This window comes from Myxocyprinus asiaticus, chromosome 49 (genome assembly GCF_019703515.2).
Source record: "Myxocyprinus asiaticus isolate MX2 ecotype Aquarium Trade chromosome 49, UBuf_Myxa_2, whole genome shotgun sequence".
NCBI classification, from domain to species: Eukaryota; Metazoa; Chordata; class Actinopteri; order Cypriniformes; family Catostomidae; genus Myxocyprinus; species Myxocyprinus asiaticus.
Window position 1 is genome coordinate 18,288,061 of NC_059392.1, and position 12,329 is coordinate 18,300,389.

At 39.0% G+C, this 12,329-nt stretch overlaps 1 long non-coding RNA gene and 1 other non-coding gene across 2 annotated transcripts; one reads left to right on the forward strand and one right to left on the reverse strand.

The window, feature by feature from the left end:
• Positions 1 to 281: 281 nt before the first annotated feature.
• LOC127438521 (uncharacterized) lies at positions 282 to 4,294 on the reverse strand. Its single transcript, XR_007896753.1, has 2 exons — positions 4,157 to 4,294; positions 282 to 2,164 (listed from the first exon to the last, which is right to left on the reverse strand). It is a non-coding gene; the product is annotated as an uncharacterized LOC127438521 (long non-coding RNA).
• A 2,115-nt stretch (positions 4,295 to 6,409) lies between these two features.
• trnag-ucc (transfer RNA glycine (anticodon UCC)) lies at positions 6,410 to 6,481 on the forward strand. Its single transcript has one exon. It is a non-coding gene; the product is annotated as a tRNA-Gly (tRNA).
• The last annotated feature ends 5,848 nt before the right edge of the window (positions 6,482 to 12,329 follow it).

Below are 12,329 nucleotides of genomic sequence, written 5' to 3' on the forward strand. Positions count from 1 at the left end.
CAAGTATTTTTGTTTATTTCAAAACAAATGAGTGCCATATTCATTTAAATACTACTGTAGGAGCCAAATGTAATGATTTTCCAAACCACTAGATGGCGGTGTGCACCAGTGGTGTAGGTGTAGTCACCTGTTAATATCACATGATATTTAAACTTCCCATGGCTTGTATCAGGAAGGGACAGGTGGTGGGAACATATGGTTCATACCATAGATCCACATGCCTTTAAACTCTGTAAGATATATATTCCATTAAATGGACAACAAAGCAATTGAAATGGATATGGCTGTGTGGAAATTGTTTATTCTAAACTATGAGTAAAGAACATCTTATCACCTTGCCCTGGCTTATAGGAAAGCCTTTACAACTGTGGTGAATTATCAGAATTCCACATGCGTGTACATGTACATATATAATACATGCTACTTGTTACACAAGCTGGCACTGTTGATTCAGTGACTGACTTGATTTACATTTGACATTATTTAAAGAAAAAAGCAAAATGGCACTAAACTATAGCAAGTACAACACATGAACAGTATAATATGGCTATTGCCATTTAAGTGTGCTACTGAAATTAAGTTGTGTTTATTTAGACTCAATAAGTGCCTGAGAAAATGCATGTGTAGTTTATGTGTAGCTCAATATGTTTTTGACAGGCAGGTGAGACATAAAATTTCAGCGTGAAACTAATGAACCCCGTTTGATCTTTGGTTGCATCATCTCTTTGATAAATGAAAAATAAAACATCAAAATATATCAGAATATATTCTATCCAATTATTTCAGAATTGTCTTAAAAATGCTTTTCAAAATGCCCAGATAGTGTAAACTTTTCAGATTAATTTGTGATAGATATAAGTGCCTGATCACTAAAGACCCAAGGAATGTAATAATGTTTGGTGAATCACCAATGCATTTAAGGGTTGAAGTAGTTAAAATGCAATCAAGCTACTACACTGAAGTAATTAAAAGAAAATATATTTCTTTAAATATATAATCAATTGGATGATATTCACATTTATTCAAATTGAATTATATATTACATTTAAAATGTATATATACAACAATGAGCCACAACATTATGACCACTCACAGGTGAAGTGAATAATGTTGGTCATCTCCTAACAAGGCTATATGTCAAGGTCTGGGTAGATTAGATGGTAAGCAAACAATCAGTTCTCGTAGTCAACATGTTGAATGCAGGAAAAATGGGCAGGTAAAAACCTGAGCGACTTTGACAAGGGCCAAATTGTTATGGCCAGATGACAGGGTCAGAGCATCTCTGAAACGGCAAGACTTGTGGGGTGCTCCTGGTCAGCAGTGGTGAGTACCTACCGACAGTGGTCCGAGGAGGGAAAAACCACAAACCGGCGACAGGGTGTTGGGTGCCCAAGGTTCATCGATGCGCGAGGGCAACGATGGCTATTCCGTCTGGTCCGAATCGACAGAAGGTCTCCTGTGCCACAGAAAATTTTAATGATGGTTACAGGAGGAATGCATCACAACACAATACATCACACCCCGCTGCGTATGGGGCTGCGTAGCAGCAGACCGGGCAGAGTGCCCCCGATGATTCCTCTCAAACGTCGAAAGCACCTACAATGGGCACGCGAGTGTCGGAACTGGACCTTGGAGCAGTGGAAGAAGTTTGCCTGGTCCGATGAGTCCCGTTTTCTTTAACATCACGTGGATGGCTGTGTACATGTGCGCCATTTACCTGGGGAAGTGATGACACCAGGATGCACTGTGGGAAGACGGCTAGTCGGTGGAGGGAGTGTGATGATCTGGGCAGTGTTCTACAGGGAAACCCTGGGTAACCTGAAGTGCCACCTACCTAAACATCATTGCAGACCAGGTACACCCCTTCATGGCAATGCTATTCCCTGATGGCAGTGGCCTCTTTCCGCAGAATAATGCGCCATGCCACACTGCACACATTGTTCAGGAATGGTTTGAGAAACATGATGAAGAGTTAAAGGTGTTGCCCTGGCCTCCAAATTCCCCGGATGTCAATCTGATTTAGCATCTGTGGGATATGCTGGACCAACAAGTTCAATCCACGGCGGCTCCACCTTGCAACTTACAGGACTTGAAGGATCTGCTGCTAATGTCTTGGTGCCAGTTACCACAGGACACGTTCAGTGGTCCTGTTGAGTTAATGCCTCTGCGTGCCGCCAAAACAGCACCAACACACAGAGGACCAACAGCATATTAGGCAGGTGCTCATAATGTTTTTGCTCATCAGTGTACTGTATATATATATATATATATAAAATGGTGACATTCCCTTACTAAAATGAACCATGGTTTTACTACAGTAACCATGGTTTAACCATGGAATTTGCAGTAAAACAATAGTAACCACAAAATTAACCACGGTTACTACAGTCATGGTTACAGTATTACTATAGTAAAACCATGGTTTATTTTTATAAGGGTTAAACAAATAGGGTGACATTAAATTGGACATATTGGACATATTGTCATACGGACTACTTTTATGATACTTTAATGTTGCTTTTTTTTTTTTTTTTTACAATAATAATAATAATTAAAAAAACATTTGTTTTTAATATATTTTCAAAATATACCAAATGTGTATGCTTACAAAAATCCTGAATAGCGTGAAGCCTCCACGTGCTACGTCTCCGCAGTAACGAGCTAAACAAGTCACGTGATAAGATGCGCGGATTGACGGTCTCAGACGCGGAGGCAACTGAGAATCGTCCTCCGCCACCCGAATTAAGGCGTCACTACGTCACCACAAGGACTTAAGAGCGCATTGGAAATTGGGCATTCCAAATAAAAAAAATTAAAAAGAATCTATATTTTAAAATTTTTATGAAACAGCAGCACATTTTATCCAGGTCAAATGGAGCAACCCTAAGAAAAATCTTGACTCAAATTTATATTTTTTAAAAATCAAGGTGCACTGTAAGTATTTTGATACCTTTACTTGATGGCTACACCACATGATGAAGTAATCAAGTCCATTTTCTGGTAGAAAATTCGAATAATGTTTCTTAATAATGTGTGAAACCAACACAGACTCAAAGATTAAATTTCTATGAACTTGACACGTGTTTTAAACTAGATTTTTAAAAGAGTTCCATTTTGTATCACCTCAGACAACCTTAATTGTCAAAAACCCATATAGATTTTTCTTATGTCATTAATATTACTTTCCATTTTGTGAATTTTTGTAAAAACCCTTTAAATATCAAAAGCCAGATCCTTAAAGGGATAGTTTACCCAAAAATAAAAAATTCTCTCATAATTTACTCACCCTCATTCCATCACAGATGTGTATGACTTTCTTTCTTCTGCAGAACACAAATGGAGATTTTTAGTGAATGGTGACTAGACCTTTGAAGCTCCAAAAATCAAATAAAGGCAGCATAAAAGTAATCCATATGACTTCAGTGGTATAATATATGTCTTCTGAAGCAATGCAATCACTTTGGGTGAGAAACAGATCAATATTATATTTTTCAGTATTTTCAGAATGAGGAGATTTATAGTTAAAAAGGACTTAAATATAGATATTTTTCTCACCCACATCTATCATATCACTTCTGAAGACATGGATTAAACCACTGTAGTCTTATAGATTACTTTTATTTGCTTTTTGGAGCTTGAAAGGTCTGGTCACCATTCACTTGTATTGTATGGACTTACAGAGCGGAGATATTCTTCTAAAAATCTTCATTTGTGTTCTGCAGAAGAGAGAAAGTCATACACGCCTGGGATGGCATGAGTGTGAGTAAATGATGAGAGAATTTTCATTTTTGGGTGATCAATTACTTTAACATTTATGACAGCTGTAAGTTTTATCACACAATTCACGTAGTTATATCTAGCCTAATTAATTATAGTACGCAATGAATTACCTAGGCTAATTCATTTCTTCAAGTAACTATTCTGCATAATACGTTTTTAAAAGCGGTTCTTTTTTTCATGGGTCAGTTAAATTGCCGAGTGCAGGTCGACATTTGACAACTCTTTAAAAATAGCCAATTATACCGAAGGTTGTATCGTATTTTAGTCATTACATGACACATACTTCTTGGCCATCACCCAGAATGAATTATTTACATGAGAGTGTGGCCTGGACGGTCAAATTGAGCAACAGAAATAATAATAATTAAAAACGTACCGATGGAACTTCACACTGAAGCCTCGTGAGTAGCGATTAGTGCAGTTAAAAGCTGAACATGACGGCATGTTCACTTTCAAAACAAACATCAGGTAAACCTGCCACTAGTGAACTTCTGCGTCTTCTTTTTACGTTTTAAAACTGGGTTCTGTGTCAGCCTATTGTGTATTTCCGCCCCCTACTGGGTCGGAGTGTGGAGCATTGCTTGTGGCCATTTTATTAAATGTATAAATTTGTTAAAAAATTTGTTTTTTTGTGTTTCGCGGAAGAAATAAAGTCGGGGTTGAAACAACGTAATCGCGAGTAAAGAGGGGTGAATTTTCATTTTGGCGGGAACTCTTTCTTTAATGCGTTTGTGAGCTTGAATCTTTCTCAAGTGCTATGCAATTTAGCAGCATTCACCAGATTGTTTCTGCACGAATGACTGCCAATACTAAGTCAATGTATTATATATCCTAATAATTTTTCTCTCTCTCAGAACCAACTTGTTTGAATATGATAAATGTCTTTCCTTGAGCTCCCTGTCCCATATCTCCTGTCACATCCTGATTACAGACACACTATATGATACATCGTTCTGACCTGCCAAACCCTCTGACAGGCTGCGTCCAAAAATAATGCCTTCGGAGGCTGTATATGGAGGCAGGATGAAAATAATGTGCTATTCAAACTGCTCGGAGACCAGTTTCCTTAAGAGTCCCATTCATTCAAAGCACCTGCCAGTTAAGCAATTAACTGAACATCACTGGACCCTTTCTAGATCCCTTTCAATTTGCTTATCAAGCAAACAAGTCTGTGGATGATGCAGTCAACATGGGATTGCATCATATCCTGCAACATCTGGACAGACTGGACAGGGACATATGCAAGGATCCTTTTTGTGGACTTCAGTTCGGCTTTCAACACCATCATCCCAGCTATACTCCAGAATAAATTACAGCAACTCTCTGTTCTCATGTCTATCTGTCAGTGGATTACCAGTTTTCTGACAGACAGGCAGCAGCTTGTGAGTCAGGGGAAACTCACTTCCAGCACCAGTACAATCAGCACTGGTGCCCCCCAGGGATGTGTGCTCTCCCCACTACTCTTCTCCCTCTACACCAATGACTGCATCGCCAAAGACCCCTCTGTCAAGCTCCTGAAGTTTGCAGATGACAACACTGTCATCGGCCTCATCCGAGATGACGATGAGTCTGCATACAGAAGGAAGGTTGAACAGCTGGCTGTCTGGTGCAGTCAAAACAACATTGAGCTGAACACGCTCAAAACGGTTGAGATGATTGTGGACTTTAGGAGGAACACCCCAACACTGACCCTCCACTCCATTCTAAACTGCACTGTGGCAGCAGTGGAGTCATTCAGGTTCCTGGGCACTACCATCTCACAGGACCTGAAGTGGGAGACCCACATTGACTCCATTGTGAAAAAGGCCCAGCAGAGGCTGTACTTCCTTCGCCAGCTGAGGAAATTCAACCTGCCACAGGCACTGTTGATACAGTTCTACTCAGCAGTCACTGAGTCTATCCTCTGCACTTCAATATCTGTCTGGTTTGGTTCAGCTACGAAATCAGACATCAGAAGACTACAAAGGAAAGTTCGGACTGCTGAGTGGATTATTGGTTGTTAGGGTTAGGGTTGGGTTGGGTCTGCTGTCTACGTTTTCGTATGCAGCCACAGGGTCAGATGTTGTTGTCACGCAGCACCTGTTACTTTTCTCCTCGCTCTTAAGAATGGACCAACCACAGCCGTTCATGATTACCACAAGAGGATTACAGATTGCGAATAATATGATTTTATTTTGCACGTCATCACAGCATTAAATTCAAGACATTTCAGACTTCTTTCCTGTGCAATTTCCATGAATTTTTGAAGTTTTCACAGTTACACATAATTTATTTAACGCTTGAGTTATAAATCTATATATATATATATACACAGAGATTATATAAAATACCACTCGTAAATCTCCATAACATTCATTTTGTTAAAAGAGAAGGGGTAATAATGTTTCCCCACAGTAAAGCTGATGCTTATGAGGGAGGAAAATTCAAGCAGGGTCTTAAATTCTATGCACAATTTGGCGAAAATCCATAATAATTTGTGTGTGTTGCCCAGCATAATGAGGCTTTAAATCTTCATTCGGAGCATATAATTATAAATCTATACACGAAATTTTCCATACATATCTTCCTCCATAATATATAATAATATATAAAAAACTGAATCATATCTAAATTCCTTAAATTTATAATGGCGTTGGTGGTATAGTGGTGAGCATAGCTGCCTTCCAAGCAGTTGACCCGGGTTCGATTCCCGGCCAACGCAGATGACTTTTATTACAAAACATGAGAGCTGTTTCTAAACCTGTTACATTTTAGTCTACAGCATGAGTAGCATAATGATGATTACCACACAATTTTCTGTTAAAACTTGTGTATTATTTGAGCTGTGAAATGTTTGAATCATTGTTTTTAGGTCGTTTTAGGGTTTTAGTGGGTTACATTGTCATCGCACAACGACTACATCCAAGTTGTAAAATTGGTTATAACTTTACACAGAAAAGGTTGTGATTTTATCACACTAAAATCAAGCATTATGTTTACGTCTTGTGGCAATACTTTTGAAACAATGAGTATTTTAATGTTTACAGATTGGCCCCATTCATTTCAATATTCCTTTAATCACTCTTCGGATCCACAAAAGCTTTAGCAAAACAAATAGACTATATGTACACCTGTCAACAATGGACAAGCCTTCATTGAATAAGACATGCACTGTCAGACATTTAACAATGGCATAAAAGATATGACTGACACTCTAAACAAATAACCTCATATTTGGCATGCCAAATTGGGGAGAAATGGGGAGAAAATCCCTTTGTCAGTGGGGGGTGCCATTGGACTTCTTGGAAGAGCGCCACCTTAAGGAGGTTCTAAATACTATTTACTATGGTAATCCTATGGAAAAACTTTGAACGCACATATCTCCTCAACCATTGGTCATAGACTTCTGATCACCTGACCTATCTCGACCTATCTGGCCACTCCCAGGGCGACATACCCAAAAAGGCACCAGGATGCCTGAGAACCCAGTTAAAATGCCCTCGAAGTTGGCAAATCTGGTAAATTATGCATTGCAGATATAGCACTACGGTTCCTTAAAGTGTATCTGAGCCCTAACAAGTTTGCCATTTTTTACCACAGTAAAACTTTGAACGCCGATGTCTCCAAAACCATTGGTCATAAGCCTGTCATGTCTTCACCCATCTTGACTGCTATTGGAGGGCTTCATTCTAGGCAACACCCAGACATGACTTTTGGATCCAATAGGTGTTTCTTGACTGCTAACTCCTATCTGGGTCAATTGAATTCAATGGGCCCCTATGGCAATGGGCATGCCCTGAAAGCCTCTATAGCACCACCCAGGCACTCAAAAGTAAAAAAATAAAATTAAAAATTGAAGGAAGGAAAGGTTGTAGATGAACCAATATATGGCGTCTCAGGACACCCTTCCAAGGCGCGTCTGCGAGATTTGGAACCTTAACTGCCTCGGTGTCCAAAAACGGCAGGGGAGGGTCCGAGGGACCCGAAACTCAGCATGCCGCATTGGGGCCCCTGGTGGGGTCACATATTCAAATTGCGTGTGCCATGATGGCCTGGAACCCTGTTAAAATGCCCTCAAAGTTGACAAATCTGGTACATTTTACATTGCAGATATAGTACTAAGGTTCCTTAAAGTGTATCTGAGCCCTAACAAGTTTACCATGTTTTACCATGGTAAAATTTTAAACGCCGATACCATTGAAAGGCACGAGGCCACACCCAGATACTACTTTTGGATCCAATCGGTGTTTCTCCTAACTCCTATCTGGGGTCAACTGACATTAGAGTGCTCCTATGGCCACAGGTGTGCCCTGGGGCCCTCTATAGCGCCACCTATAAACTTGATGATTGTTATTTAAAGGGAAGGAAAGGCAGCATGCGCTCCAAACTTGGTGGGCCGTGCCAAGGGGCGGGCCGGAGCACAGCAAAGGAGTTTCGGAGCCGTGGCACCCTCTATGACAACTATGATTAGAACAAAATTCTTCTAAAAATCTTTGTTTGTGTTCTACAGAAAAAAAGAAAGTAATACACATCTGGGATGGAATGAGTGAGTAAATGATGAGAGAATTAAAATTTTTGGGTGAACTATTCCTTTTATTTATTTTATTTATTTCAACTAATGAATTACTAATTTTTTATGTGTTAAAGAATTTAGCTACGAACTTACAAAATGTCTATCCCTAGTGTGTAAAAAAGGTCATTACCTCCAAGAGAGAACTGAGGTCACTGTTTTAGGTTTGCTGTCTGGTTTGGTGGTTGAAGATGCATTTGGAACTGAAACTCGGAACGACATTCTTGATCAGAGAAGGGAATGTTTGCTGGTGTACCAAAAATCAAAGTCAAAGTTAGTTCTTGAGATGACTAACACTTATCATCACACAGTGTCGGTAGTCGGTACCGATAGCAGTGAAATTTCAGTTCGCAACACAGCCCTGTGTGATCACTGAAGACTTTTAAGTCACGTCTGAAGGCCTTCGAGTCTGACAAATGAAATGTAGGACACAGTTTTGGAGTGTTTGTATTTTAGATTACTGGTATTTGTGTATGTGGTAATTTTGAAATGTTATGTTTAAAATTGTATTACTGTGAACCACTTTGGTCAACTCTGTTGTTTTAAATGCGATATAAATAAAGCTGAGCTGAGATTAAAGCGCAAATGCTGTGATTTTAATTATATAAACATATATTTTACATGTACTGCGTGGTTCACAATGGATAAGTGCTGTGCTCTGTCATCTCATACAATGTGAATGATTCTCAATGTCTGAGGAGTTTCTAGTGGATGAGCAGTCAGGTTTATTTAAAGTACACAGCTCATCCACACTAAGATTGCAGCCTTTAGCAATTTAATAAATCACACTAGGACATGTCACAATTTTAATTTGATTAACTGTCCATTTCAGTGTAAAAGGAGTTACAAAGCAAGTGTTCAAATAAGCTTGTGAGCATTTTAAAATTGTCGTGTGTCAGACATACTGCACGCTGGTACCGGATAGAGTCGGTGCTCGGTACTACCGGTACTGCAGAAACTCTGGTATAGTTACATCTTTTTTATTTTAGTATCGACTTGGTACCGAAGTACCAGTAATTTTGACAACACTAATAGACACATATAAAATATATCAGAATGATCTTTATTGCCAAGTATACTTACACACGCAAAGATTTTGTCATGGTGACAGAAGCTTCCAGTGCAAATGCATACTGTATATACATACATACATACAAACATATCCATTTCAACATATATACATATAGTGACATAAAAAAAATAAAACAAATAAGAAATAAAAGATGAAAAAAATAAATATACAATTGGGGCTGCAACTAACGATTATTCTGATAATCAATTAATCTACCGATTATTAGAAAGATTATTCAGAGATTATTGCAACGATTAATCGTTAGCTCTTAACCAATTATTCAGCTTGTGGCCGACTTAAAAGGTTGTATTAAATGTGCTTGCTAACAATAAAGAGGACAAAATCATCTTTTAAAAATACCTCTAAATGACATTCACTGATTCAAAGAGAAAAAAAAACTTTTTATTTAGTTTAATTCTGTAAATAAATTCACTGCAAAAAATCTTATTGTTATCAAGTGTTTTTGTCTTGTTTTCCATTTAAAATTGTCTAAAAATCCTTAAAACAAGATACATTTACTTGAGAAGCAACGTATAAGATATCTAGACTTGCTTTTAGAGAATAGATCTTAAATACAAGTGTATTTTTTCACTTGGTTATACTTCTGCGAGTGCAGTAAAGGCAAAATATACTTATATTCAAGAATTATTCTTTAAAAGCAAGTCTAAATATCTTGTATTTTTAATATTATATTCAACATTCTCAGATAACAATTTTTTCTTCTGCAGTATAGCTGCTAAAGGAAATGTAAGTTGTTTTAAAGGAGTTTTAGATATTTATATTGAAAAACAAGCCAAAACAAAAACAAATCAAAAACGTATTTTGTTGCAGTCTACCCTCTCTCACCTTTATGTTCACTTCAATCCATCTTTAACTCACAAAAAAAAAAACTCTCTCTTATTAATAAAGCTACGTATTGCCAATTTTCTTCACGGTAAGAAATGCACAGTGACATATATTATGATTCAATAAGTCGTGAGCCATCACGTTATAATCTAGCTGCATTAAGGGGGGATGAGTGGATGAGTGTCCCCGCGACAGAGTGTGCCTCAGCCGGGTGCAGTTTCAATCTCTCCCCCTTAGATCAGGACATTCGCGCAACTCATAGAAGAGGTGCTGACCAAACAGAGAAATGCCAGTTTCCATGACCTGCTTCCTTATTATTTGAAATTTAATTAAGCTATAACACATTAAATATAACTGCATTTAAGATGTAACGCTGGGGTGTTTCCTTTAAAGTACTCCGGCTCCGCTTATTCCACAATGAGAGTGCTTCTGTATTTATTTATTTGGTATTTTTGCATTATAATTCCCTCATACTTTATGATCTACATCACCTTAAGCTGTTTGGAAAGTTTAGAGTGCATCTGGACTGTGAGTTGTGTAATTCTTCCTCTCCTCAGTCAGGCGTGAACTGCAGTGCTCCTCTCGCGCGCCATCATTAGAGTTTTATGTGATTTCATGTTACGTTAAATGAGAGCAAACGACTATTTGACAACGAAAATTTTTGTCGACAATTTTTTTATTGTCGACATTGTTGATAACATCAACTAATCGTTTCAGCTCTATATACAATAGAGCAATAATGTTGTTCGAATATATTATATACAGATATACAGTTATGTGCAGGTGATGTAATGTACTGAAAAAGAGGTAAGATATGTTAAAGAATATAAATGAGAAATGGATATACTGTAAGTAGGAATGGATGGATTGAATATTGCACATGGTTGTACTGACAAAAGGAAAGTATTTGGGGGTAGTTGTTCATTAGGTGGATGGCCTGAGTTAAAAAACTGTTCCTGTGCCTGGCTATTCTGGTGCTCAGTGCTCTGTAGCGTCGGCCAGAGGGCAACAGTTCGAAAAGGAAGTGTGTTGGGTAAATGGGGTCAAGAGTGATTTTACCAGCCCTTTTCGTCACTCTGGATATGTACAGTTCAAGCAGGGTGGGTAGGGGAACGCCAATAATCCTCTCAGCAGTCCGAACTATCCTTTGAAGTCTTCTGATGTCTGACTTGGTAGCTGAACCAAAGCAGACAGTTATAGAAGTGCAGAGAACAGACTCAATGACTGCTGAGTAAAACTGTATCAGCAGCGTCTGTGGCAAAGGAAGTAAAATCCCTGCTGGGCCTTTTTCAAAATTGAGCCTATGTGGGTCTCCCACTTCAGGTCCTGTGAGATTGTTGTACTCAGGAACCTGAGTGACTTCACTGCTAGCACAGTGCTGTTTAGAATGGTGAGCGGGGTCAATGTTGGGGTGTTCCTCCTAAAGTCCACTGTCATCTCCACTGTTTTAAGCGTGTTCAGCTCTAGGTTGTTTTGACTGCACCAGATGGCCAGCTGTTCAACTTCCCTTTGTGTGCAGACTCATCGGCATTTTGGATGAGGCCGATTACTGTAGTTTTGTCTGCAAACTTCAAGAGCTTAACAGAGGTGACTTAGCAGTCATTTGTGTACAGGGAGAAGAGTAGTGGGGAGAGTACACATCCCTGGGGGGCACCAGTGCTGTTAATACATATGCTGGAGGTGAATTTCCCCATTCTCACTAGCTGCTGCCTGTCTGTCAGAAAGCTGGTGATCCATTGACAGATAGAGGCAGGAACAGAGAGCTGGGTTAATTTAGTCCATAGGACAGTGGGGTTGATGGTGTTAAAAGCTGAACTGAAGTCAACAAATAGTATCCTTGCATAAGTCCCTGGTCTGTCTACAAGATGTTGAAGTATGTAATGCAGTCCCATATTGACTGCATCATCCACAGACCTGTTTGCTCGATAGGCAAACTGCAGGGGATGCAGAAAGGGTTCAGTGATGTCCTTCAGTTGGGCCAACACCAGTCTCTCAAATGACTTCATGACCACAGTCATTAAGTCCTTTGATCTTGGGTTTCTTTGGGACGGGGATGATTGTGGAGTGTTTGAAGCAGCAGAG